Consider the following 7,550-nt stretch of genomic DNA (forward strand, 5'->3'; position numbering starts at 1 on the left):
GGTTTTGCATTAGACTGCTGTAAAAAACTTACCGAAGCAGTCCGATACCCTACACGTTGCCCCACTTACGGCTGTCGGTGCATGTCAGGAAGAAAGCATTTTCGTTTTCGAGCACAGTTTTTCAAGCACTCCTCCTAGTCAAACAATTTTAGTCGAGTACTCCTACTCACTAGCAGGAACTCGCGTATTATTTTACGGTAGCTTAGTAGCAATACGAAAGAGTATGTTCGTGTCGGTGCGTGCTTGCTGCTACTCAGGGGAATGCATGAAGAAGAAAGAGTATCTCCAAAGCGTGTGTACAAAAGACTTGAGAAGCGTAGCATATGTCTCGTTCACAAGCAGAAAGGAGAAGTAAGGTTTTGCTTTTCGCTCGATTTGCAACGCTGGCAGTGAGTACAGTTTGTTAAGAAACAGTCGAATTTGAATTTAAGAAAATCTATTTTTACATATAGCCTAATTAAGACGCCATTTGCAATACACACCAGACAGCCTATGTTGGACACCAACACACTTAACAACAAAACGATTATCTTTTCTGTAAGTACAAACACATACAAAAAAAAAAACTCTAAACAGTAACAGAAAAAGGAAAACTACACGTATTGTATATTTTTAGACTCTTTGAAAAAGGTGAAATAAAGTCACCGAAACTGTCGGATTAAGAAACAAAAAATCGTTTTTGCTTCTATACACGGACTGATTAAGCCGATAAATCTACAAAAATATATTCGGACAGGTAGGATGGAGTTTTCCTCTCTCTCGTCGATTACCGAGCAACAGTATCGTGGTAAGGAACATCTGGATTTACCGTTTGCTTTATTTTCTGCGTGTGAGTGTATTCCTGCTCCCGCCACTCATAAACTTTTTGAAGTAGAATACTTCTCTCAGGAAGTTCGGCTACATAGGGATGTGAAATGAAAATCTAAAACCTAAAAAAGTGAAAAATATGTCCAATTTCAAATGCTAAATAAAAAGAAGATAATTGTAATTTTATTATTCACACTATTGTACTATTGAAAATAGTTAAGCCTTGTCAAAACGAAAAATTCGACCTTGACAACACGTGAGCCGTCTAGTTTTGAGTGTTAAATCAGCATTTCATTGTTTACTATATCACAAGGAATACTTTATTCGCCCTGTCAGTGATAACGCAAAGATGTGATCGGCATCTTATCCGATACTAAAATGAACAACAAATTGTTCTTTTCAGGATTAAATAAAAACTTGATTGAAGCTTTAATATTTTCTAATGAGTTAATTCACATTTTTAAATTTGTAAAAGTTATAAATTTTACTTCATCTCCGTGTCTCAAAACGTACTGAATTATCATTTCCTTCAGTCATGAGTACGACATCCGAAAAAATTTCATTTAAAAATTTAAAAATTGTCAAGCCCCAACCATGACAAGCAACTTATTATATTATTGAAAATGGTCAATCCTTGTTGAAGCGCAAAATTCGATTGATCTGATTAGTCAACGTTTATTTACTAGAAATTCTACAAGGTATACAGCTCTAGGGTTGTATAAAATGGTGACGTGGGACTACCCGATCAGAAGAGCATAACTAAAAAATTACAAAATTCTATCAACGTGAGATACAAATAACATATTTTGATAAAAATTTTTATTTTTCCATATAATTTTGGTAACAAAATTGAATCTGAATGAGTAACAATAACAAAACGTGGAATGAAATAGTTCTGGAACAAGTCTAACTAATTTCTCGTTTTCATCAAAACCTGTTGTTTCTAACAATGTTTGTTATTATATTGTTCTATATACTATCTTATTTTGTTAGGAAGCTGATACATTAGTATCAAATTTTTATATGTGTTTGATACTAATAGAACCATTTATGTTATAATTTCTGTTATTTTAACACCTAACGGGACCAAATTGAAACCACAGCCTGTAAGGTTTTTCCCGTAACAAAGTAACAACTTCTGTTACATTTTTGTTTTTTCTTTCTGATCGGGTAAACACTGTAATTAGAAGGATTTTTAGTTACAAATGTTACAGAATCTGCAGACAGCAACAGTTCGTTTGTTCTGTGATTTAGTATTTTTTTATATGCAGACCCCCTTAAATTTTCTTTTTCGAAATATATTGAACAATACTCGAAAGAACTTCGAATACACTTAACGATATTGTGTAGTGTTTCTTTGTGCGAACAACATTTCTTTAACAAGGCACAAGCGTTTTGTTGTTATTGAAGAAGCACCAAGAATTTCTCGCAATGCGTCTGAATCAGAATTAGCTCTATTTCCTCATAAACCAGATCCAAAAATATTTACGTTATCATAATACATGATTTTGTCTCATTAAACTCTGATCAAATTAAATTTATTATACAAATCTTATTATAAAAATAATTTCGAAGCCGTTACATAGGTTCACTTATAGGGAAACATAGGAAGGTCAATTGAACAAAATTATCAATGAGTTCCAGCGAAAAATCATAACAATCAACAATTACAAGAAAATTAAAGTTCGAAATGATTAATTTCTGTTTTTTGTTTGACAAGTTTTTTCATTTGCCAACAATTACATTCACTGCATTACGAAGACAGCTAATATACGTAAGAATATTATTTGTTAAGTTGAAAAAAAAAATAGATGAAATGTGAAAAAAGATTCTGAATAGATCCTAGTGAATTGACAAAATATTCAGAAGCACTTGCTGGCTCTTTAGTTTCTATAAATTTGTATCTTCAGAAATCTACTCTTTCGATCACGATCATTTAGTCAATATCGAAGATAAAATGCAAAAAAAATCTTGAGATAATCTTTTAATCACTGTCAATGCAGCAGCGAATTTGGCATCCATTTTTTGTTTGGGGCCGTCCATAAATCACGAAAGCCAATTTTAATATATTTTTGGCCCTTTTTTACTTTTTTATAGAATTACATGATCTTTGACCACAAGTAGTGCCACCGAGCGTCCTTCCCATTGAAAAAAAAAAACCTAATTTATGGACGACCCCTCGAACTAAACAAATTTTGCCTGAATATATATATATTTTTTAAATAAACTAAAACAACATAAGTAATTACAAATCGAAAAAATCATCAACAGCATCATCATCTTTCGCTGTGATCGCTTAAATCTCGTGTTGAATTGTTTCCAGAAAATTTGAAGTTCATTATACTTATCAGCAGGAAAAATGTCTTCGCTGCAATTTTCATTTCTTCTAGTAATTTTCGATGTTTCATTGTTTCATATATATGTTATCTTCCTATTCCGGTTTCTATGGTTGAAGAGAACATTTAAATACATGTATAACACCATGAATTGACAACTTACTAGACATTGAATTAGGTGGTGCCGCTGAAGTTGAAGGCTCCATAATAAAATTCAACGAATTTATGAATTTGAAAACTAAGACACTGGAATGACACAACGTTCTAAATGAATACGAAAAGATGCGGAGGGCGACGACTGTTCTTTTTTTTCTCATAAAGCAAAATGTGTGCTTTACTTTTGTATGCAAACGAGTGCGAAGCAAAAGTAATCTACAAACGGGCTTGGCCGGAGTTTGATAGTATGAATTTGCTGCTAATATTTGACACTTCAATCAGTTTAACGAATTTCATGATCATAAATTGAAAAGAGCTGAATGTTTTAAGTATTGTTTTAAATTTGCAGAAAGTGATAAAGTTTGAGATAATTAAAATTTCAGATTTGCTTACTGTTTTCTTGTTTAACACTTATTTTATAACTTTTCATTGATAAATTTTGTGATTTTTGCCCAAAATTATATTTTATCCTTACGGATTGAGTACGATATCATAAATTTTCATTAATGAGGGTATCATGGTTATGATTAAAATTAATCCTGGATGAAATTTCAACTTTAAAAATAAAAACTAAAAAAATCTGCTATCGCTTTTTTCACTAAAGTGACAATTTGCGCAGTTTTGCGCAGCAGCGGACAGTATGCATTCGAAAGCTTACGTTTTTACCTAAATTTTGAATGTAGTCACAACCGTGGCAAACTGCGGCAACTGAACTTTTAAGCTACTTTTCTACAAAAAATCACGTTTTTTTTAATTGTTTCTAGTGTCAGGCCTACTATGACCAAATTTTACAACATCTAATGAAAAAGGTTTGTTTTGTACAATATTTACAACAACTTTTCCTCGTCAAAAAAATCCAAGCTATCATTGAAGCTACAGAGCGTTTCAAAGTAATGTACTTTTTTTCAAGAAAGAGACAAAAACCGTCAGTTCGCCAAGCTTTGAAAAGTCATAAAAAATTCAGATTTTATGATAGTGCGTCCAAATTTTGGATTTAGACACTTGAATGTTATAAAAGAAAAATATTATGAAACAGCTAACGAAAAAATTTTTTTTTGGCTGATGGCCAGCGATTCCCCACTGTGCAGCGGCGCTCTGCTCCACATAATATGTATATTATACTGTACAGTATTTTTGCTTTTACCAGCATGTTTTCTTTCAAGATATCAGTTTTTATTATGCTCTGACAGCAGGTTTAGAAATTGTTAGCCTTGATCAAAAAATTTTCTTATCAACATTTCCGTTATATTTTTGTGAACAATTCTTTTGAACATTGTCTTTGGTTAACATCAACCGTTTAAGCACAAACGAATTAAGTTCGTCAAATTGCCTTTTCCGACCACTGTGAAATGTTCTACAAAAAGAGCACGATGATTCAATACACATGGGTTTCGAGAAAACACTGGACAAAATTAAAAAGAAATACTTTTGGCCAAAAATGTCTTCCTGCGTCCAAAAGTATGTACAAAATTGCCAAACCTGTAAGGAAAGTAAACCTTCCAATGTATCGTAACATCCTGAAATGGGAAAACAAAGGTTGGTCAATAAACCCTTCCAAATTTTGTCTATCGACTATATACCGTCACTACCCAGAAGTAAATTGGGTAATGTGCATCTTCTGGTATTATTGGAGTTGTTTTCCAAATGGACGGTATTAGTCTCTGTAAAGAAAATATCATCGGCTTTAACTATGAAAATATCAGAAGAACAGTGGTTTAGGCGATACTCGGTACCAGGCATGTTAATTTCTGACAATGCAACGAGTTTTGTCAGCCACGAATTTAAAATTTTTCTAGACAAATATCAGGTTGAACACTGGACAAACGCTAGGCACCACAGTCAAGCTAATCCAGTCGAGAGACTCAACCGTAGCATAAATTCATGTATAAGAACATATGTGAAATCCGACCAGAGGTTATGAGATACGCGAATCTCGGAGATAGAACACGCGATAAACAATACCCTTCACCACTCTACAGGCTTCACCCCGTACCGAATCTTATTCGGCCACGAAATTGGTTCCAACGGCGAGCAGCATTTGAGAGAAGTCGATACGCTAGGCACCACAGTCAAGCCAATCCAGTCGAGATCTCGGAGTCAGAGCATGCGATAAACAATACCCTTCACCAGTCTACAGGCTTCACCCCGTACCGAATCTTATTCGGCCACGAAATTGGTTCCAACGGCGAGCAGCATTTGAGAGAAGTCGATACGCTAGGCACCACAGTCAAGCCAATCCAGTCGAGGGACTCATCCGTAGCATAAATTCATGTATAAGAACATATGTGAAATCCGACCAGAGGTTATGAGATACGCGAATCTCGGAGATAGAAAGCGCGATAAACAATACCCTTCACCAGTCTACAGGCTTCACCCCGTACCGAATCTTTTTCGGCCACGAAATTGGTTCCAACGGCGAGCAGCATTTGAGAGAAGTCGATACACAATATATCTCAAACAATGAACGAGATGATCGTAGAGTCACAATTATTAAAGGTATATTCGATATGGTTCGTAAGAACATAGTAAAAGCTCACGAGCATAGTAAACGAAATTATAACTTAAGATATCAGAAAGCCGCACCAGTATATCAGGTGGGTCAGCAAGTTTATCGCCGAAACTTCACACTCTCTTCTGCTGGAGATGCATATAATGCAAAATTAGGGCCAGCTTATGTCCCATGTACCGTGGTGTCTCGAAGAGGGACTAGTTCTTACGAACTCGCAGACGAAAAGGGAAAGTGATCGGAATTTTCTCTGCGGCTGATTTGAAGCCGAGAATTTCCAATGGAAAACTTTTCCTGCTAGAGCTGCGTAATGTACAGTCGTGACGTCGTAAATATTTCGAATCAAAATGCCATCTTGCATGTATAACTGTTAATTTACTATGTTCGCTGCCATAGTAGAACTGATACCTAAATAAAGTAGTGAAAAAAAGGGTTGTAGAGATTGATATAGCTCAAGCAAATGAATATTTTGTGTCTGTTTTTATGCCATAGCCATAGTTTTATAGCTCTTGCTCACTAAAAGAATCGCTCGGCGTTAGAGGTTAAAACTGTCAAGAGTTAATTAGAACCGCGAAATGCACAACTCAACGGCCCCTTAGAGCAGGGTTTAAATCCCACTCGCGATCTTGTAGTAAGCGACACTGTAAAATGCTTTAATTTAATAATTGTCACCTTCCTTCAACTCCCCAACAAACGGCCAAAGCGTCCAACACTTAGAAATATGTGAAACAAATCTCTATTGTGTACTTGAGAGATACGTTATCGAAGAGCTAGAATGAAAGATGTGATAGTTGTTCCTTTCTATCGATTGTTAGTTCGTGGATTTTGATATAGAAAATATGTTCTTCAAGAATGTCGAGGATAGCATGAAAAGGTGCAAACTCAAACCAGGGTTCAATCTGATGATCAGAGTTTAATTAAAAATAATTTATTATTCAGAGAGATAGAAGGTAGTGTTACCGTTCGTAACATTTACCTGGTGTGATAGTTATCTATATATATATATTTTTTTTTTTGTTTCAGGTGGAGGGGAAACTTGCATCCAAACCCCTGAGGTGACCAACCTCAGGGAGTGTGGGGTTGGTTTGAATCAGTGACCGGACCCACTAAAACCCCTCCAGTCTCCAGCCCATAATACTCCCCGGGACCACCGCTAGGTATTGCTTCGGGGAGCGGCTTCTGTGCTCTGTGCACCCTCTTGGTTCTATAGATCTCTTTGCTAACTTAGCTAACTAACCTGGAGACTGGCCGTTAGCTAACACTGGCGTGTCGGTGGTCAACCTGTCGCCTGTTCTGCAATTCTAAAACTATTTGAGAGGCGGCTGTACAAACCGCCCTCCAAATGTTTGGGTCTTTACACATCCTCCGAACTAGGTTGTCCGGAGTGGTGTCTGGCCCGCTCACTACCATCATGTCGCTCCGCGCATGCACAAAACGAGGGCACACGAAGAAGACATGCTCAGCAGTTTCTTCCGCATCCGCGCACTCGGGACACATGGGGGACCCCGCATGCCCGAATCTGTGTAGATACTGCCTGAAGCAACCATGACCTGACAGAATCTGTGTCAAGTGGAAGTTAACTTCTCCATGGCGCCTCCCGACCCATCCGGATACGTCCGGAATAAGTCGATGCGTCCATCTACCCTTTGCGGAATTGGACCATTCCTGCTGCCATCTGATCATCGAGAATGACCTTCTGGTGCCTCGTATACCCCTTGTGTCACGTTGATCGAAGCATTCTACGT

General features: G+C 36.6%; 1 long non-coding RNA gene across 1 annotated transcript; it reads left to right on the forward strand.

Annotated features, from left to right (window-relative positions):
* Positions 1-278: 278 nt before the first annotated feature.
* On the forward strand, positions 279-734 carry LOC129720845 (uncharacterized). The gene is made up of 3 exons (XR_008727295.1): positions 279-389; positions 453-537; positions 617-734. It is a non-coding gene; the product is annotated as an uncharacterized LOC129720845 (long non-coding RNA).
* Positions 735-7,550: the final 6,816 nt, after the last annotated feature.

This window comes from Wyeomyia smithii, chromosome 2 (assembly GCF_029784165.1).
Source record: "Wyeomyia smithii strain HCP4-BCI-WySm-NY-G18 chromosome 2, ASM2978416v1, whole genome shotgun sequence".
In the NCBI taxonomy this organism is placed as follows: domain Eukaryota; kingdom Metazoa; phylum Arthropoda; class Insecta; order Diptera; family Culicidae; genus Wyeomyia; species Wyeomyia smithii.